Source organism: Dermochelys coriacea, chromosome 4, assembly GCF_009764565.3.
Source record: "Dermochelys coriacea isolate rDerCor1 chromosome 4, rDerCor1.pri.v4, whole genome shotgun sequence".
Lineage (NCBI taxonomy): Eukaryota > Metazoa > Chordata > Testudines > Dermochelyidae > Dermochelys > Dermochelys coriacea.
This window is the reverse complement of record NC_050071.1, coordinates 110,529,817-110,552,666: the sequence shown is the minus strand read 5'-3', so window position 1 is coordinate 110,552,666 and position 22,850 is coordinate 110,529,817.

Below are 22,850 nucleotides of genomic sequence, written 5' to 3'. Positions count from 1 at the left end.
TCTACACAGCAGCAGAGAGATGTGTTTCCCAGGTCAGGTAAACACGAACACACTAGCTCTCTTCAAGCTAGCATGCTAAAAATACCAGTCTGGCCCCAGCTGCATGGGTGGTAACTTAGGCTAGCCACCTGAGTGCAATCCTGTCCAGCTCCTTGGGTATATTCTCCCGTGGCTAGCCTGAAAAGTTTTCCACACCTCTCAAAGAACCAGCCGTGTTAGTCTGTATTTGCAAAAAGAAAAGGAGTACTTGTGGCACCTTAGAGACTAACAAATTTATTTGAGCATAAGCTTTTGAGAGTTACAGCATCCGATGAAGTGAGCTGTTGCTCACGAAAGCTTATGCCCAAATAAATTTGTTAGTCTCTAAGCTGCCACAAGTACTCCTTTTCTTTTTCCACACCTCTGCGCTCATACTGCTGTTTTGAGTGCTTGAGCTTGAACAGAGCTAACAGACTGTAGGTCTACCTGAGCTGGGAATCACATATACTTTAAAAAATATGTGTCAGTCTTCTGTTTTCCCTTCCTTTTCAAGTGCCCAGCTGCCTAGTGGGAATAAGGCACCTAAATACCTTTGAGAACCTGGGCCTAAGTAAATAGAAACCTGATATTAATTGCTTATGGTTAGAACCATAACAGTTCTAGGCCATATAGTTGAAGGGGCTACTGAAAAAGTGGGGTCTTATTGGGCTCTATAACAAAAGCTGCATTGGATCAACTTAACACCTTGAAATTTTGTTTCCACATCATTATATTGCGTTCCTGGCTACAAGTGGAAGCTAATGTAAGATTACAATAAAAGAGACGTGCTATGACACTGAATTTAAAGTGCTTGTGTAGCTGATGTGGCTATCAATTCTCAAACTGAAAAAAGAGAGTTTAGCAATGACCTGGGCCTGTTGCAAACAATGGTTTTATTTAGATCAAAAATTAGTTAATTCAATGCATTATTATTTTTCACAATAATTCTAGTTGGATGTTTGGCTTATACTAATTAAGGCTGGGGTTTTCATTTTCAAAGGAGCCTAAAGAAGTTAATGGGATTTGGCATCAAATTCCCTTAGGCTCCTTTGAAAATAACAGCCTAGATTTTATAGAAAAATACTGTATAATTTATTTGCAGTTTATTATTATATGTTCTGCAAAAAAAAAAGGTATTGGTACAACACACCTCTAATATTCTGGGGGTAAAGTGTTCTAATGAATGAGCCAAATTTTGTTTGCCTTACTCTATGCAAATTATCCAATGGAGCCAATGTGATTTTTGCCTAAAATTCCAGATCTTGAGTCTCCCTGTAACTCTTGTAGTTTGTATATCCATGTGGTTTAAGCCTGTACTGTTTAAGCACTTGCTTTTCACAGTTTTGCTAAATGTGATCTGTATAAATTCCTTTCAGGAAGCTGTGTGCTTGAAAAGAGAGGAAAAAAAATAGGACATGGAAAACACACATTTTCGTAAAGGTCAATCAGCTTCAAAAAAGATACATTTTTAAGTGTAAAGGTCCCTTTGCTAGGAACACAACCTGTATTGCTCATGCTCTGGAAAGTTTGTATTAAATTACTCGATCAAATAGCTTGTCTGGAAAGGAAGATAAAGCTGTCTTTAAATGGTCAAGGAGATGAGCCTCCTTTTAAAAATGTTAAGAAACTGATATACTGTATAGTCCCAGCATGTTCCTAAGAGCAAGTTATCCTCAAACACAGCCAAACACAGCAGCAGGACTGAAGTTACAAAGAAGAGGAAAACATTTCAAATTTTCCAAGTCGGTTAAGGAACAAAGCACTCTTATTCCAGAATAAGAATAACTCCATGTGTGGACAATCAGGAACAAGTCCATGCATAGACAAGCCCTTAGGCTAGGGTTTTCAAAGAAAGCTAAGGGAATTAAGATCCCAAAATCTGAATGAAATTCAATGGGAGTTGGGATCGCTGACTCCTTTTAGTCCCTTTGAAAATGCCAGGCTTAATTTTTGATTAAAGGTAGAACACACACACAGTAAAGTATATCTTTGACATGGTTTTGTTCAAAGGAGTCTTCAATCTGTTTCCCAACATTTTGAATCCCCAGGGGCTTGATTTTCAGAGAGGTAACTGAAATCAACAGGTCAATGCTCAGCACCATGAAAATCAGGCTCATAGTGTATGGTTACTATCTGCTTTTACCTATCTATTGGATATCCACAAGTTTTTCCACTGACAACTATATAAATGTTACCACTGTATTTACAGCATTCCCTACACATGCACTTTAATTACAAGATAACAAATTCCTGCTTAGGCATAGAATTGCTTGCCTGAAATGGTTCTCAAGGTATGTCTACACTACAGCAACGTTACTGTAGCGCTGAAATGTAGACACTACAGCAGTAGAAGGGGCGTTTCCATCATTGTAGTAAATCCACCTCTCTGAGAGGGGGTAGCGAAGTTGACAGAAGAAACCTAGTGGTGTTCACACCAGGGCTTAAATCATCTTAACTACTTTGCACAGCCCTGACAGATGTAGGTAGGTTGATCTATGTTTTAGGTGTAGATCAGGCTTCAGTTTGTTCCAACTTTACTCTCTTTTAGTCCCTCCTTAGGGTGGTTTTTCTGTCTGAAAAACTGTTTTCTGAGTGTTCCCTAGCCTCAGGAGCAATTCCAAGTGTGCTGTTTATTTTTTATGTGCATTGCTGGAACCTTGTGGTCTGCACACTCCCTCTGTTTCACATTTCACCATGTTTTCCTTTCTGCCTTCTTCACTTCTCTCATTTATCAGGTATATGCTTTCCTATTCATAGTTAGCTATGGGACTTAAGAAATCTGAATACTATATATGGTTTTGGGGTTGAGTTTTCATTTCCCACTTCCTTACAAACTGTCTTCATTTCAAACATCCTGATTACTGGGCCTCGTTCTCTGCTGCTTTGCACTTTGTATACCAAATCAGAAACATTTACTCCCACTTGCCATGGTATATATGAACACACAGTGTGTCAGGCCCTCTGGCTCTTAGTCTCTCTGTGTGTGCTTTTGCATACCACTGCAAGGAAAAAAACAGTTGTATTAAACAACACTCTTGGGGATGCAGTTGTATACTAATTACCTCTCCAGACTGCTAGCAAAAAAATTAAAGGAATATAGTGTAGTCCATTCATTTTACAAACCTTGGGTGAGATCCCCAGCTGATGAAAATGGAAGCTCCTTCATTGACTTCATTTGACCCAATTTTTCCAGCTGAGGATTTGGCCTCTTTTACATAGACTTGTAAAGGCATTTCCATATTTTAGACCAGGCTTTACAGTACCCTTTGATTAACTGCTCATGTGGATCTTGTCTCTGTTGTTTGCCTTGCAGATTATGTTCCTCATGCATCTGAAGTTTCAGGTTACTATTTTACTTTACTCTTCTGTGTTATATAAAGCTACTCATTGATTTTTAATCCATGGATCCTTCTTATGCAGTGTTACAAGTAGATTTACAGGATCTTAATGCAATAACTCAAAAAAATTAACTGCTGTCAGCAGCATGATTTTCAGTCTAGCAGTGAAACAATTCTGCATTATTTTTGTATTTCAGCCAATACCTTAGGCTTTATCATGACAGAAAACACATTGTTGTTTTTAATATTAGTCTCAGTGCTACTTTTGGTAAAGTGGAAGAACATTCAACTATCATTGGCTAGATTCTCACAATTGCTCTTCTGTTTCTCTCAACTATAATGAGAATCTACCTACTCTCACAAGTTGGTGCTAAGTATGATGGTATAGGGCCATGGAGGAATGAGGCCATATATTTCAGTATTGAGGTTTGTTTATGTGGCATATGGTGATATCCAAGACTGCATGTTTAAAATAATATTAAGCTGAGTGTTTTGTTCAAAAGGAAAGTTAAAATGGAAGGTGTATTTCTAAACTGGACTATTAAAGAGAGCTATTTATTCTAGCTCTGTGATGGGGTGTTCACCCCACACTTGCCCTGAAGGAGTTAATGTATCTAAAAAGGAGGCCAATTAACCAGATGGGCCACAGCTGAAGGGAATCAGGTGGTTTAAGTAATCCTCTGACTGAAAACTGAGGGAGTCCAGTTGAGGAGGAATGAGCTGGGTTGGGTTTATAAAGACAGGAAGTTAGCAGCAGAGAAGTATTCTGCAATTGCTCTGGGAGAAGGGAAGTGTATCTGGGGGTTACAGAGCTAAAGAAATATACTGTTCCTCTCTAGAAGAAGGGTGTTTTGGGACTAGTAAACCTAAAGAAGGGGAGCTAGAAGGTTAGCAAAGGCTCAGGGAAAAGGCAGTAAGGTCTGAAATGGAACAGAGTTTGGCTGCTGATTCGAGGGTCCCTGAGCTGGAACCCAGAGTAGGGGATGAGTCTAGATTTCCCTACTAGCCACTGGGGAAGTGGTACTGTGTGGGAAGTGAATGGGAAGACTGCCTGTACCAGTTTGTAAGAATAGACTTTGATACCCAGAGGGGAGGATGTATGTGATTTGTCTGGATGTCTAATTTACAAACAGAGAATCTTGCACCATTGAGGGCTAGGAAGAGAAGGCAGGGCATGAGGCAAGAGGCAGAAAGGAGGCATTGGTCCTGGAATCTGCTAATCCCCAGAGTGACTTGGAGGAGATGCACTAGCGGATAGCAGACCTTGTGACAGGGTCTCATCTAACAGACCAGCGACACCACAATGGGAAGTAAGACAGTATGTGGGAACAGATAATACTGACCTGGGAAACAAAGAGAAGGAGTGAAGCACAAAGGTCAAGTGAGGGTGTTGGGAGATGACTTGAGCTTTCAACATGACTAGGAGACTCTTTCCCCTTTGTTTGGTTAGCTGTTGGACAGTAAGGGAAGCCCAATCTAAAGAGAGTTCAGGGTAAATGAAAATGTGTAAGAGATCTGTACAGAAGAGAGAGCTCTGCCAAGGGAAGGTAGGAAGCACCAGGAGAAGCTATAGTAAAGTGACTGTTTTAGTCTTAGTGCAATAACGTTCTGTTCAGAGTCTCATCTGATGTCAGTAGCAAGGAAGAACTTGTACACTTACTGTTTATCAATCAAAAGAGGGTTTGGATTTTGCCTGGCTGGGAGGAATACTGGCTAACCCTTTGCAAAGGGCATTCCACCGGTACTGAGGAAGCATTGTGCATAACGGGCATTGGTGTAAAGACTTCTGGTACCACTAATCCTGTAGTATCGCTCCTCTCCTCACTGAATGTGGTTAAGCTCCAGGGGGTGCCATAGTAACTATAGTACTATGTATTAGTACATAGTCATGACAGACAAAAGGGGGAAATTATTCATTTTTAAACAGATAACATTAATTAGATATCCATGAAAATACAAAAAAAAATACATTGTCTAATAAAGATGAAAGCACAAGAATCCTTATGAAGTTTTAATCTGAAAAATAAACAGTTCAGTAAGTTGATGGGGCTTAATTATGTCCTTTAATTATTTAAATAACTATCTGTATTAAAATGTTAGTAAATTATGCTAAAATACACTTCATTGTTTAAGATTTCTTTTATAGTTGCAAAACTTTTGTGAGGTTAGACCATAAAGCAACATAAAGTATTTAAATACAAAGGACTTTAAGCAATCATCTTGATCAAAAATTTTAGTTCATTTATCTTTAAAAAAAAAAAATCAAGAATCTTTACACTTAATTATTTATGCTTTCTTCAGTCAGAGGACTAAGTAATAACTGATAGTATTAGAAATGTACCATATCCAAAATATTTACTAGGAAAACTCATTTTTTCACATTTCATTTCAGTACTGTTTAACTGTATACAAGTGTTACAGGTGTGAAAGAAAACAATGGCTGTTTATTACTGTTCATGCCTAGTCACTTTTATTTCATAACAAGCCTTGGGCCCAACACTGCTGCACACCAGTTCATTCTGACCAGTGTTCTCTGATCTACTTAAAATATAAAAAATAAGTTGCCACATGACACTGTTATGTTTGTTCATTTTGCCTAGTTTTGTCCTCTTCAACATCTTGTTGGGGAACAATGATACTCATAGGGTACGTGTAGACTGGATAAAAAGGTGTTCTTTAGCTAGCAGAGAGTTCCCTCTGTAGCCTCCCTTCCTTCTCTCCAATAGGGGCATACAAGTCATAGAGGTGGGGGCACTTTGTCTTCCCCAAACTGAAATTTTCAGTGGGGACATACCTGTCCCTGTCCCTGCTAACTTATGCCCAGAGTTGTGCCTACAATCTATTAGCTGATTGCCACAGCTAAAAGTGTTCCCTTGGCCCTGGGATATCCCATACCCACATGGGCAAGCATCCTTTCCTTCCAGAAAAGCTTTCCAAGATTCTTCCATGAATCCTTGAATTTAGGCCCAGATTTTTAAAGGTATTTAGGCCTTGCTGAGCTCAGTGTTGAATACCTAATTGATTTAGGTCTAAACTGAACGTAGCAACACCTAAACACCTTTAAAAACGTGGGCTTAGTGACTATGCAGTGGCAACCTTTGAAGTATTTCAAGACGTTTCAGACAGATGAACTGCATGGTAAGCTCCAAGCAGAGATTAGCACGTTTGGTGGAATATATCTTAGGACACGTGCTGAACTTTGAAAATTAGGCCTATCCTGCTGGTGTGCTCTTATGTATTAAAGAATTGTTAAGCACACATTTGTATTATCTTAACATAACCTTTCTATTATGAAACAACCTTGAAAGCTTTGAGAAGAAAACTGTGACCAGCATTCAGATAGCTCTTGCTCTGCTTGCTCAAAAGCAATCTTCAGACGTGGACACCTGTGCAGCCCAGCACGCTGGTTGTGACAGTATCATCAGTGATCTGTTTGCAGACACTTAGTGTCACAGTCTCTGGGTTAACTGCACCTGTATTCTTCCCTCTGCTGTCCCTTGATGACACCCACTTAAGGTTCCCAGACAGCATGTATTTTAGGTTGAGACACACACATCTTCCTGACTGGGGTTTCAAGGTTGCATAGCTCCCTTCCTTACACTCTGATATTCCCAGCAAGCCAATTTTGCCTAAAGGCCAGTGCATTGCTTTCTCTCCAAAGGCTACAAATAGTATAGTGGTAGCAGTTCCAAGTTACTACACAGTTCTTTCTAAGTAAAAGCATTAGTGAGAAAACACATAAAAACAATAAATGTTCCTATGTGCATGCAAAAGCTGACCAGAGGTCATCCATATATGGGTGCTAGTAGGCAAAGCCTTTCTAACCCTTCCACAAGTGTTGAGGCTTATCTTGGAGCAAAGGTCCTGTCTGTCTGTTTTCTGCATCTGAAAGAATGCAGAGTCAGTTTAAATGCAGTCTTTTTATGCCAAAATCCATTTCTTTGTCTATTGGTTTCTGGAAAACCTAGTTTGAGCCTTCTCTAGGAGTGGGATGGTACCTCTCTGCAGGTTTTTACAACTTATGGGATTCACCTTAGTCTTTGCTCACTCTTTTTTTGGTTCCTGCAGAAGCTATGGTAACCCTCCCCCTGGAGTTGCATGCAATCTGTGGCCCAAAATAATACATAAACTGAATACAATATGGTCCCCCCCGCGACCAAAAGATACTGCATGGGGTTCGTGATATCTGTCACACTTACAAACAAGAACACTGCAACATGTTAGTTTATGTTCTTACTTGCTAACCCAATTTTAACACATTAGCTGCTGAGTTAAAATATCGCGCAACACACACATTTTGAATACATGGTGACAGCACCACCCTTGCCTTCTATCATATATCAGCGCGGGGCATTCTGTTAGGAGTAAATCCACAATGTACAGGTTGCAGTTGGGTTCTCACAGCCCTTGAGATGCTTTAAAAGCCAATGCTGTACCTCAAATAAAGCTTTTAAAAACATGGTCCCCAAACTTTTTTGCTCATGCCCCACTTACCTGATCTGTCCCCACCCCCACCCCAGGAGCTGTGGTGGGGAACCAGGGCTTGGAGGGGGCCAAAGCTGCAGGTCAGGAGTAGAACTGGGGCTGGGAGCAGGGCCAAAGTCAGGGCCAGGGCCAGCACTGCAGCTGGGCTCGTGGTTGGGGCCAGGGCCTGTGGCCAGAAGCGGGCCTGTGATCGGGGCTGGGGCCAGAAGCTGAGTTGGGGGCAGAGTGGGGCTGGGTAGCACTCCCTTCCCACCCCATGGGGGCTGGCCTGGGCCCCACTGTGCCCCCCAAACATTCCTCTGGAACCCCTAGAGGGTGCATCCCACAGTTTGGGGACCACTGTTTTAAAGCATATAAACTGGCAGCCTCCTCAGGGCAATCCATGATGGTGAAGGCAACATGAAAATAAAACAGTATGGAATCCTGCACACTTGGATTGTAATGCATGGACAGTGTATTTAGACAAATATGTGAAAAATGTTTGTGTTTTTTCCATATTGACTATTATGCTCTCACCAATGCTTCAGTGACCAGTCATTTTCTAGAATTCTTGACAGCCCTTTTTAGATGCAGAAGCAGTCTAGATACAAAACATTCTCTTGCTTTTATCTGCTTAGTCATTTCCTTTGCATTGCATTTTACCTCACTGTATTTGTATTTTACCTCATCGGTTTCCATTATGAAGAGAAGGGACTGGGAGTGACTTTTTACAAAGAAAAAAAAATCTTGTCTAGGTTACAGAACAAGTCCGCACATTCAGAGGGGGATTAGACTAAAGAGCATAGAAACTGGTATACCAAATCTTCTTAGCAGGAAGAAAGGTTAAGGTAAGACTTTACGTGCTGGACTCCGAAGAGAGTAGGTTAACAGCCTACTTACATCACATCTGGCTCTTATATAAACTTTAAGTAAGATCAACTACCAGATGAAACAATATAGCATAGTTACAGCAGTCTCAGCCAGAAGAAGGCTTTCCATTAGTTTTCTAGGTACAAAACTGCTGTCTAGAGACCATAAAGGTACCAGTTTCTCAGCCAGGGTGATATGCAGGTCAGTCACACACACGCAGGGAGTCCAGACACAAAATGGAAAACACTAACTGGGACTGTGAGTGTCCGGCCAGCCTCTCCACAGAGACTTTTTTTGAGAGAGCCAAATAAAGACTTCAGCCAATCATTGGTGGAGTAATTCAATCTGTCTGTGTGCAAGGAAAGGAGAACAAACAAATTCTAAGGCTAGTTAATCCTAGGGGAAGCAGATTACACAGAATTAGGCAGAGATTTCTAATACTGACAAAGGAATGTAGTTGCCCAATTCCTTTACCATTAACATTAGGTGAGCATCCAAATCCTTTTGGTGGCATTGAAAACCCCAGCCTCTAGTTTCTGAGCCAGGAACATGAAACACAAATCAGAAGTTGCCTTTCGTACTATCCTGGAATGCACTGTCTCTTGAAATGTACAATAAGAACATAAGAATGGACATGCTGGGTCAGACCAATGCTCCATCTAGCTCAGTATCCTGTCTTCCAACAGTGGCCAATGCCAGATGCTTCAGAGGAATTAATAGAACAGGGCAGTTATTGAATGATTCATTCCCTATAGTCTACTCCCAGCTTCTGTCAGAGGCTTAGGGATACCCAGAGCGTGGGGTTGCATCCCTGACCATCTTGACTAATACCCATTGATGATTCTTTTTTGAAACCATTTACACTTTTGGCCTACACATTTTCTGGCAACAAGATTCACTGACTGTGTGTTGTGTGAACAAGTACTTCCTTTTTGTTTGTTTTAAACCAGCCCCCTATTAATTTCATTGAGTGACCTCTGGTTCTTGTGTAATATGAAGGGGTAAATAACACTTTTTTTCCATACCATTCGTGATTTTTATAGACCTCTATCATATCCCCACTTAGTTGTCCCTTTTCTAAAGTGAATAGTCTCAGTCTTTTTAATCTCTCCTCATATGGAGGCTGTTCCATACCCCAATGATTTCTGTTGCCCTTCTCTGTAATGTTACAATTCTAATATACCATATGTAATAGTGGTATAATGTTGTTTGTTTTCTTTCACAGTATCTTTTTATTCTGAGCGTAGTGAACTCCACTGATTTGAGTGGATTACTACCTTTTTTGAGCTTATCTCCCCAAGAATAAAGTGAGGTCTTGCTTTTGTGTGTTGTACTTGATGAATGATGTGTTTTTCTCCATGTTATTATCTTTTTGCATTGAAAACATTTCCAGTAAAAAATCTTGTTTAGGAACCACATGAAACTGACACAAAGCATATGCATTCCCAGATTTATTTGTCTTATTACAAAGTGAGTCTCTAATACCATGTGTACCCTTTTTAAAGCTGCTGAAGTATAAAAGCTTTTACCATTTGGCAGTTAGCTATTTTGCGTTACTACTTTATGGAGTCACATCATAATCTGTCAAACTCCCCTTTATAATTATTAGTGAATCCTAAATGATAGTTCATTCCTTGACACCTTGTATGATAGTGAAAAATAAGACTTTTCGTGCAAGTTGCTTGCAATATAAACTAATTGGCATACTAATTGACTTTTACTATAATTTACGTTTATTGTTTATTGCTTTTAGATTGTTAGCTGGCATTCATTTCTCTACTCGAACACAGTAGGTATTATGTTTTTGTAAAGACAAATTTGCTTTAATTGTACTATGTCAGTAATATGCCTGTGAGTTTGTATGAATAACCTGCATGTCTAAGGTGTAAGACTGTTTTTCTGACTTTAGGTTCCAGGAAAGATCCAGGTACATCTTAGATTGGTTAGTGTGGGCAAATAGGCATAATAGTAATGGAATGTGTACAGTCCAGTATACTGGGCTGAAATTTTACTCCTGAAAGTTCAGCCTAACACAGAATGCATTATTCAAGTGTTAGTAATCAGAACCTTTAGCCTCCTATCACTTCAGGTCAGTCAGTGACATGTGTGCTTATGAGTTTTATTGACCATCAGATTGCGCTTATCAGGTTGCTCAAATCCATTAAATATAAAAAGTGAGTTTAAATAACATTAAGTTTGTGCCACAGAGCAATAAAAGACAGGAAATCCCAAACCAAGGCTGATGCTGTCCTTTACACAGTGGTATATGAAGTAATACATTCTTAGCTTTAAATCTAAATTGTCTTGGTTTTGTAATAATCTGCGTTGCTATCTGAATGTATTTATTAAATCTGATTCCTGCATGTAGTATGTAGTAGGTAAATAGTCAATGTGTATGTTTTAAAAAAAGAATTCATGGAGTTTTGATTTGACATATTAAATTTCAGGATACAATACTGGCAAATGGCTGGGGACCCAGTCAGATGTCTCATGAAGAGAGTTTCAGAGTAACAGCCGTGTTACTCTGTATTTATTTGAACATAAGCTTTTGTGAGCTACAGCTCACTTCAGAGAGTGATACTATTCCTTCATACCTCCAAGAAAACTAGTCTAGTTCATTTAAAAAATGTTTTTATTTTAAATGTCATCATTAATTTCTTAAATGTGCATTTGAATATGATGTTGGTGCCCATGGAAAGTTCTGTGCTGACAACCCTGGAAAATCAATTATGTTCACATGCATAGCAAATGGCAATGCAGATTTCTCCATGCTGCAATGCAAACATATAGATAGCCACTAAAGTCTGTAGCATATTTATTAATTTTGTTAATATTTGTTAATTTTGTTTGAGTAGATATTTGACATGAATCATGATGATTCTCATTATCTGTTGCAACAAGCTCTCATTAGAAATCCCTGTTTCCAACCCTCTTATAACTTTGGCTTAGAAACCTGATTTGGGCTGAAAATTGCTTAGAAATAGGAGCACAGAATCATTTTCCATATTTGGTAATGGTGTGGAATTTAAGTGACTTGCCAAAACTTGCCCACAAAGTTTGGCAGAGCTGGGAACAGAACTTTAATCTCTGAGGTGACAAGAACCATCTCTTAACAAATAGATCACAATGCATCTCATCTTTACATCTGTATATTACAGGTTTCAGAATAGCAGCCATGTTAGTCTGTATTTGCAAAAAGAAAAGGAGTACTTGTGGGACCTTAGAGACTAACAAATTTATTTGAGCATAAGCTTTTGTGAGCTACAGCTCACTTCATCGGATGCATTCAGTGGAAAATACAGTGGGGAGATGATTTATATACATAGAGAACATGAAAAAATGGGTGTTAGCGTACACACTGTAACGAGAGTGATCACGTAAGGTGAGCTATTACCGGCAGGAGAGCGGGGGTGGGGTGTTGGGGGGAACCTTTTGTAGTGATAATCTGTATATTAGTTAGGCCATCTGTAAAATTGGGCTAATAATTCTTACCCACCTTGTAAAGTACTTTGAGAACTACAACTGAAAATCCACTATGTAAGTGCAAAGAAGTATTACTAGGCACATCTTTTTCAGAGGGGATTCCTGAAGTTTAGAGAAATTCAGCACTGTGGCCTACTAGTTTAGGTGTTAGATTTGGACCTAAGAGATTTCTTTTACAGGTTTGGGTGACGCTTTGCTCTGATTTTTTGGGCATTTCTCTTATCAACACTCAACATTTCTTAATGACAGAAATAGAACAAAGAGCAAAGGAGCACTTTCAAGAGTTGCCATGCAGACCAATGCCACAAGGAACTATTGACAAAGAAATTCAACACCAAGAATGAGACATCGTAATATCTCACATCACGAAGAAGCAAAAAGACTCAATAAAAAAAAATTAAAACCTAGGAAAGCTGCAGGTGAGGAATAAGTTAGCTGGGAAATGTTGAAAGCTTGTGGTGATGAGACCATTGATTAAAATCAACACACTTTTCAACAAAATACTTGAAGCTGAATCCTTCCTGTGCCATCCGACATCACTTAGTACAGAAACAACACTTTGTCTTCACAGCCTATCCTGGGCCGCTCTTTGCATGTCCTCTGTGTTGTTACGTTCCATAAGATTTTTCCCTCTATGAGTAGCATTTGACAGAAGAATTCTTTTGGCTGGCCCCTTTTGCATGTTCCTCTAGATCCTCTAGTGGTCTCCAAAGTGGGGTGCGTGCACAGCGTCAGCAGTGCCGATTCTTCGGCGGCACACCAGCGGCAGCTTGGCTCTCCCTGCGCCGTCCTTTTTTTTTTTTTTTGCTTCCCCAGAGCTGGCCCTGGGGTGTGCGATTCAAAAAGTTTAGAGATCCCTGCTCTAGATCCCCAGTGGCACATCAGCTAAAGCAGATGCTCTGGCTTCAATCTTAACATGTCTTAAATATTTCCATCTTTTTTTCTGGATAATTTTGTAGATAAGGAGTTGTTGAGCATCTGCCATGGCATGTGTTCCATAGGGCAGCTTGAGGAACATGCAAAAGGGGATGACCAAAAAAAAATCCTTCTGTTGAAGGCTGCTCAGAGACATATGGGACTTAACAACATAGAGGATATGCAAAGAGTGGCCCAGGATAGACTGGTGAGGTGAGAACCTTGTTTGTGCCCTAATCAACATCTGACAGTGCTGGAAGAATTCAGATCACTACTCAGAGTTAAGGTAAGCTGTGCTGTGTATGTGTGCAGGGACAAAGCCCTGCTCCTATAAAGGTTTATCTATGTATGTAACATTAGGCACTATGAGTAATCCCATTGCAGTCGAAGGCAGATTTGGGGCTGTGATAGGCTCTGTACACACCCTAGCTCTAGTTAACACTTTTAGTGCCAGAGTTCAATTAAGGCCCCTGGAAATGTGGGGTAGATCCAAATGAAAATGAAGCCCAGTTGGAGGAGGAGCTTCATGGTGAGTATAAAGAGAGGAAGCGCAGATAAAAGTGAGACTGCAGGGAGAGAGGTGAAGATCTCTGTGGTTGTTAGAGAATATTGGGCCTGGAGCCCAGGGTCGATGTGGGCAACTCCTCTGGGTGATATTGGGTGTCCCATATCCAAAAGGGGCTCTCCGATGTCAGGAGCTCTCACTGGGCAATTCCTGGTGTCTGTAACAGGTGCTGGTTTGGCCAATGAGTGGTGTATGTCACCAATAAAGGTCAGTGCAGGACACAAGTGAGTCTTTTCTTGCGTTGCTTTGTGCCATCTCAAAATGAAAAAAACCCATACCTTCATTTAATTACATACATGCAAAGATATATATTTTTTAAAAATGGAAAATCCCCAAAACAAAAAAGTTGCAAAAAGAACCAAGATAGTTACCTATTGCAACATTTATCAAAACAAAGCACTTAATAGTAAGGAAATGAATAGTTAAGTACAACATATATCTTACACTGTCCACATAGTAAATGAACTATTATTTTTAACCAGTATAAGCAAAGCATATTTCATCATAAGAACTTTAATTCTGATCCACAATGAATCTTTTCATCACTGATATTAAAAGATGAATACAATAGAAAACCTTTTGAAAAAGAAACAAATATTATGTTTAACTCTAACTGATCAAATAAAAATTCATGTATATACATAATTTTATCATAAAATGATTGTTATATTCTCTTTTATTAAACCACAATGTTATCCTCAAAATACAAAAATTAAGTACTTTACGAAATTCTACTTTCAGTTGATTAAATATTCCGATTCCCCCCTCCCATTTTACAGTAACCCTTAAGAAAACATCTAGACACCAAGCTCACAATAACAAAAATACATCAAAATAAAATCCAACAATCCATGGATTAAAGTTAATGTCATGTATTGTGATGAAATAGACTTTTTTTTTTACATGGGAGACTAAGGTTTAGGCTGTCCTTAAATAATTTCTTTGCTTTTGAGTGTTTTGTAAATGCTGTAAAAGGTATCTACATTTTGAATAAATTATGGTCATAGGCATAATGATAGGGCAGATGTTCCCCCCAGCTTTCAGTCCTTGGTTGGAGGAGAAGGATCCATGTGGGAAGTACGGGGGAGACTGAGCTTATACTGATATAACTTTCCTGCGGAGGCAAGCTGTGAGACTGCTTTATGTGGCTAAATCAATCGACTCTCCCCTTATCCTGGATGCTGGACTCAAACAACTGATATGTTCAGCAGATGCATGCAGCTGCCTTGCAGCCTACAGCCAGTAGGGGATGCTTGGAACTTCCGCCTCCAGGCAGGCAGGAGGTTGCAATGAACATTTCATCTGTAGCTGATCCACCTCACTCCCTACCTGCCTGACACCCTCCCTCACCCTCTGCTCTTTCCCCAGCCTGAACGCAGAGTGGGAACAGTCTGGCTCAGCAGGCAGGGAGCTGAGCTGGCTTGGGAGTAGACACAGGTGTTGGTCCACAGAAGCACTTCCTAATTTCCCACCTTAGATGACAATTACAAGTGGACAGGCACTGGTGTGGGACATGTGGAGAGCTGACTGTGGATGAAAGAGGCTTGGGCAGGGGGCCTGCTGAGGCAGACTGATGGGAGGAGAGCTAGTTGGATGGTACATCCTGGGTGGGGGTGAGACTCTGGTTGTGGACAGAGTCAATGCTTGGAACACCTTTTAGTAGGGGAGCTGCAAGTGGGGCAGTCTCATTGGAGAGACTTGGAAGAGGTGGTCTGGCATGGGAAGGCAGAGAGCGGAAGTGCGGAGAAGGGATGTAGAGGTCTTTGAGGAGGGGAGCTGGGGAGGAAGAGATGAGGGAGATATGGCGTGTTTCGGTGCAGAGGGGGGATTGTCACAGAGATTAAGAGAGAAGATTGTGGGCCTTAAGATGCAGAAGGTATAAGCTTAAGAAAGAGCTTGAGTGCAGTATAGGGAGTGAGGAAGACCTCGTGCAGGATCAAATAGAAGGAGGATTTGTGGGGCGGTAGAAAAGACTAGGAATTTTGTGAGATGAAGGAGGAGAGAAGAGGTTTGGGGAAGAGTAGGGGACACAGATGAAGGAAGAGAGCAAGGATATTTGTGGAGCGAGGGAGTGGTGAATGATAGTTGTTTGGAAGAGGGAGAAAGAAGAAAGAGCTGATAAAGAGCCTGGAGGAGAATGAAAGGTGTTTGGGGGATAGGAGAATGAGGCTTTGGTGTTATTTCTTTAGAGTGAGGGCTTGAGGGGGGCTGGGGAGGGCAAAGGTATAAGAAGAAGGAGGATGTTTGACAATAGTGGGGTTTTCTCTCCCCAGGTATTATAGACAACATTACTCCATTGAGGACCAGGGGTGCTGGAACAATTTGTATAGTGGGGGTGCTGAGCACCATTGAAGCAAACTGTAAACCCTGTATATGATGAAAGCACCCCCAGCACCCATAGTTCCAGCATCTATGTTGAGGATATAAGAGGTGCCTTTAAATAAATGGAAAAATTCCCATTGACTCCCATGGGAGTAGGATCAGTCCAGCTATATAGGGAGGTACATTTTCAGCAAGTTGTCAAAATTGGTCTTAGTATTTTTTCCAAGCCTCTGCAACAATTTTTGTGCCTCCAATGATTGTCCCCACATTGATCTCACCACTACACAGAGCTGACCTTACAATTTTTCTGGTGAAAAGAAAATATGTTTTGGAAAACCCACAAATTTAATGGACGTATTTTACATTAGATATGTCTTTCTCTTTGGACCATCCCTGCTTCCTGCTGCAGAGTTGGAACCCAGCGGCTACTTTCTTCTAATCCTCGTAACCATTTTACATCACTTGCTTATTTTACATGAAAGCTGAGATTGTTTTTTACATTTCTAGTTTCCCCAAGTCTGCAGCCCTGGGACTGTACATGGATTTAACAACATGACTCTTGTTCATATTAATACGAGTTGTGTATCTGCATCCCAGAAAATGACTTAAGGTGAGGGGTATGTTTAAAAGTCTGCATCCTGATATATCTTGAAACTTGCAGTGAAAGTAGTAAGGCATGTTGTCCGCCCAATAATGTGTCTAAATAATATACTTCTAAAAAATTCAGTTTCCTTAAATAAGCAAAGGCCCAGGTTAGTGTAATATCCCAGCCATCTTTCTACATAGGGATATACAAAGCATTGAGACTGAGGTTCAGAATAACTCCACACAGAGGTGGCATTCATGAGCAATCTGTGTGTCAACTAACTTTTTATTATTCTTTCATTAACCTATTAACCCTCAGTTTCCTATTTCCTGTGTGTCTAGTCAGAATCATGTAGCAGATGTCAGCTCTGTGGAGTAGATGGTAGTGCTTTCTGCCATGTGATGTTAATCTAAAACAAGAGGATATTATATTCCTTTCTTCCTTTTCAATCACACACTGTCTCACTGTAAACAACTGAAATTCTTTGAGAACTGCTACATATTTCAACATTTTCCGCCCAGATATTATATATGAATACTTTATAAAACAATATATCTGCTAATGTCATTTTCCTTAGGCAGGAGAGATCTGCATATAGTCTTCCAGCATCTGTCTAATCAGTCCTTGTGGCTTGCAACATTTCAAAATCCTCATGGCTTTTTTTTTTAATTGTTTGGTCTAGCTGAAACAATTTTCTTCTCATTACTCTGACTAGTAAAGTCACCAGTCTCATCTTTGTTACCTCCTATTTCAGATTTATTATAATCCCCTTCACTCTTACTGGATGAGTATTGGATGAATTTCTCATATACATGGCTGTCCTTCAGAGGACAGTATTCTCAGTTAGAGGCTTTTCTGAATCACTTGATATGGATCATTCTCAAAAATAGTTTTAATCTTTCTATTGCACCAGAAATGCAAAGATATTTGGTCTCCCGGGTTGTAGCTCAGAATTTTCAAGTCCTCGCCTTTGATCTGCATATCTATTTTCCTTCTTCTGTTCTCTGTCTCTGACTTCTAAATCATTGCTGTTGATCTCAATTATTTCTGGCAATTTTGTCCTAATCATTCGTCTCAAAAGTTATTTATTTGGGCTAAACTCCTGTTTTAGACTGTAATATGCTTCTATAATGTATTAGAAATAGTCTCAAATCACCTTTCCAAAGAGCATTTTATCTCTTGTGTTGTTCTGATAGCGTTTATTAACCCTGTAGATGCTGCAGGCACATATGCATGTCCTAAGCTTTCATTTGGCAGGCAGTCTGGAAGATGCAAGCATTCTTTAATGTTCTATTTTGGTGCCAGCCACAATAGGGTCAGGGTTTTATACTGTGTCCCATTTTGCTCAAGATGCTCATTGAGTTGAACTGATATAAATGTTGGTCCATTGTAACTAGCAGTAAATGTGGTAATCCATGAGTTATAAATTCTTAATCCAAGCAGTCAGTGATTTTATCAGATGATGTAGTTTGTAAAACAAGAATTTCATATACCTGCTATATGGAGTCTAAAAGTATGAGGACACTGGCTAATGAAGGTAATCTTCCTATGACATCAGCTGTAAAATTCCTTTCCCAGGTTAAGCTATCAGTCTTACCAGTCGATACCCATGGCAATATTTTGCCATTTATTTTTCTTCTTTATTGCTGCCAGACCTCCACACTTTTGATTCACCACTGTCCTTAGTATACCAGATTCAAAATTTCAGTTGCTGTCATGAGGCTGCTATTCCCTATACAGGGAAGTAATCCGTTCACCCTACTGATCGGTATGTTTACAGTTTCATTTGCAGTCACTCTTCTGTCTGAATGCATCTCAGTTCTACCAGCTCTTCATTTTTCTTATTCTCTTCGCACTTCATTTGTGTTCATTTTATGAGGCATAGAATATTCTGTAACACACTATCCTATTCTTCTGCCATAGTCTGCCTTGTTTCGTGGATAACCATGTCAATGCACTGTTCCCAATTTGTGTGCCTAGTTGGCACCTTTTCTGAAGTTTGATTGTAGTCATAACTCCGATCGTCCTGTTCTCATAAAAACTTTAAATGTTAAAGAATACACAGTTTAGAGTCATTTTGTGATCAACTCGGAATCAATGTATGTGAACATGAAATTGCTTGATACCCACACTAGAGAAAAACTTCCTATCCAGTCTTTGAGCAGTTCCATTTTGTGTCTATTACATTTTTGCTAGTATACACTTTGCTATATATTGGCATAACCATTCTGTACATGTACAAGGACAGCTCCTAACTCTATCAGATTAGAGTTTACCCTGGTTTTAACATTGGTCAAATACATTAAAGTTTTATTTTGGCAACTTGTGATTTAAATTTCCCCATGCTTTCTGTTCTGTTCTCCATGTAAGGTCTCTTCTGCCACAGCTATGATCAACAGAGACCCTTGAGTCTGATATTCCTCATTATAAAAGGGAGGGGACTGCTGGCAGAATGTGATCCCTTGCCTTTGGAATATCTTCCTCACAAAGGTCCAAAATAGCCAAAATTTGTTGATCTGGGCATGCTGCAAAGCCTGTCTGGTTGAGTAGGCATTGGTGATGGTTGTAGCTTTTGAGGGAGGATTTCTCTCTCTTGTCGGAGTGGGCAGTGGGGATTTTAAACTGTGTTGATCACATGACTGGTGATCAACTGTTGTGGCAGAATAGGGAGAAGAAGGAGTGTGGCTTCTTTGGATGATTTAAAGCTTTGGACAGGCTTCCTTTGGTATGGAGTTCCTTGTAGTACATTGGGCTAAAATTCTCATTATTTGTGTATGGTGTGTGAATTTTGTCAGTCTTAAGAATCCAAGTCCTTCGGAGTCCTGATGGTGTGATTTAGGCTTACACAAGCTCAGATATTAGATATCCGATTAAGTCAGTATGTTTGACTAGGGTAGAATATGTGTACAACGCAGTGCACAAACTTTGGTCATATAGTATCTCCTCCATCCCATAGCTTCCGTCTATTTTTTTAAAAAACTTGTATATGTTTATAGTACCAATTATAGTACACCTAAGTGTACTGCACTTTCTCACTGTCACCCCATATTCTTGCTTGATTTTCTTGACCTCTTCTGTAAACCTGTTGCCAATTTTCCCACAACATCTGGAGGTTTACCTGTCCCATGGGAAAATAGCTTTCACTTTGTTTTATCTGATAAACATTTAACACCTTGTTGCTTCAGTTCCATCCATAATGTTAGGTCAGTTATACTGTAGACATTCATGAGTTAATCGACATCCTTATTAAGAACACTTAGCATTGTGAGTCACAGTGTTCCTTCCCTCTGTAACCCTTGAATTTTAAAAGCCTATACTTGCTATTCTTTCCTCTCTTTCCATGTTGTTGTTGTTATTTTACATATCCTTGACAAGTGAGCCTTATATGATGAAACTTCATTGTTTTCATTTTTCTGGAAACCATGTTGTGAATAGGCTGGTATATCATTTACTTTAACATTATTAAAAAAATTAGGAGTACTTGTGGCACCTTAGAGACTAACAAATTTATTTGGGCATAAGCTTTCGTGGGCTAAAACCCACTTCATCGGATGCATGCAGTGGAAAATAGAGTAGGAAGATATATATACACAGAGAACATAAAAAAATGGGTGTTGCCATACCAACTGTAACAAGATCCACTTCCTGGACACTACAGTGCTAATAAGCGATGGTCACATAAACACCAACCTATACCGGAAACCTACTGACCACTATACTTACCTACATGCCTCCAGCTTTCATCCAGACCACATCACACGATCCATTGTCTACAGCCAAGCTCTAAGATACAGCCACATTTGCTCCAATCCCTCAGACAGAGACAAACACTTACAAGATCTCTATCAAGTGTTCTTAAAACTACAGTACCCACCTAGTGAAGTGAAGAAACAGATTGACAGAGCCAGAAGAATACCCAGAAGTCATCTACTCCAGGACAGGCCCAGCAAAGAAAGTAACAAAATGCTACTAGCCATTACCTCTAGCCCCCAACTAAAACCTCTCCAGCACATCATCAAGGATATACAACCTATCCTGAAGGACGATCCCTCACTCTCACAGATCTTGGGAGACAGGCCAATCCTCACTTACAGACAGCCCACCAACCTGAAGCAAATACTCACCAGCAACTACACACCACACAACAAAAACACTAACCCAAGAACCTATCCTTGCAACAAAGCCCATTGCCAACTCTGTCCACATATCTATTCAAGGGATACCATCATAGAACCTAATCACAGCAGTCACACCATCAGGGGCTCATTCACCTGCACATCTACCAATGTGATATATGCCATCATGTGCCAGCAATGCCCCTCTGCCATGTACATTGGCCAAACTAGACAATCTGTACGCAAAAGATGGACACAAATGAGACATTCAAAAACCAGTCGGAGAATGCTTAAACCTCCCTGGTCACTCAATTTCATACCTAAAAGTCACAATTCTCCAACTAAAAATCTTCAAAAACAGACTCCATCGAGAAACTGCAGAATTGGAATTAATTTGCAAACTGGACACCATTAAATTAGACTTGAATAAAGACTGGGAGTGAATGGATCATTACACAAAGTAAAAACTATTTCCCCATGCTAATTTTCCCCCTACCATTACTCACACCTTCTTGTCAACTGTTTGAAATGGGCCATTCTGATTATCACTACAAAAGTTTCTTTTCTCCAGCTGATAATAGCCCACCTTTATTGATTAGTCTCATTACACTTGGTCTGGCAACACCCATTTTTTCATGTTCTCTGTGTATATATATCTTCCTACTCTATTTTCCACTGCATACATCTGATGAAGTGGGTTTTAGCCCACAAAAGTTTATGCCCAGATAAATTAGTTAGTCTCTAAAATGCAACAAGTATTCCTTGTTTTTTTTGCTGATACAGACTAACACGGCTACCACTCTGAAACCTTAACATTATTATTAATCATTATTTGTACTACAGTAATGCCCAGAGGCCCTAATTAGGATAAGTCTCTGCTAAATTATGCTGAGTGCTGTACAAACACCCCAATCCTGACCAGAGGTTCAATAGGCTTAAAGTTAAGCACATCTGTAAGTGTATACAGGAACAGGGCCTAAATTCAGACAAGATGTAACAAGTGGGTGTAACATGGAGATGAAGAGGAGGGAGGATATAATGGTGATGGGAACACTTAGTTACAGCATATTAACTACATGGCAAGTAGTGGGGTTTAACTGAAGATTTTTTTTATATTTTTAACATAAACAAACCAGTAATCCTTGCTGGTTAACGGAGTATGCTACTTCTCATCATCCACCAATCTTTGCAGTCATTGAAATAGCTGGAATTCATGTGTCTATCTTTTATATCCAGATGTGAGACATCTTGGTTTCTCAGTACAATCAAATATTGGTGCTGCACCAATATCAGTATTTGCTTGCAATGTCTAGACCCTCAGCACTATTTGTGATATTATCTTTCTTGGTAAGGCTATATTAATGTTTGGCTTGAGCATAACACAAACCCACACACACAGCACTTACATGCTTAGAATTAGGAGCTAGAAAAGATCTTAGGTCATCCATTCCATCTCCCTTCCAATTCAGGATTGTACCTTATGATCCATTTATATTATTTTTTTCCAGTTTAGTTTTGAATGCCCCAAATAATGGGTCTTCTACCATTTCCCTTGGGGGACTAGGGCCTATGCTATTAGACATTGTTGAAAAGAAGATTTGCATGATATTCAGATGAAACTTTCCCTTATATACATCCCTCTGTTCTGCAGAGACAACTTTAAACAAATCCTCATCCTGTAGCATTTACGCCCTTCAAATATTTGCACACTGTCATCATAATCCATCTTCTCTTTGCCAAACTATACTGCAGCCTCAAAGGTATATGAAGGAATGATTTGAGACCACAGTGTCAAAACATCTAGCAAACTTTAATAGAGCCACAGCCCTCACACACAGTAGCTGCTTCTCTTAGAATGGGCAACTGGCTGCCTCACTTCCTTGCAAAAGAACACTGTGGGCCTGTCTACAGTACAAAATTAGGTCAATTTAAGTTTGGTCGACCTATAGTCACCACAGCAATTAAATCGGCTGTTGGTGTCCACGCTGCCCTCCGTCTGCCAGTGGCTCACGTCTTCACCAGGAGTGCTTGCACCAACTGAAGTGTGGTACTGTGGGGCACTGACTGTCTTGCAGGGCTCTCACATTTTGTCTCCCCTGTCATCCCCATGTGGGGCTCACAGCTGGAGCCCCTCACCCCAGGGCTGACAGTTGGAGTTGGAAAGGAAATGTGAA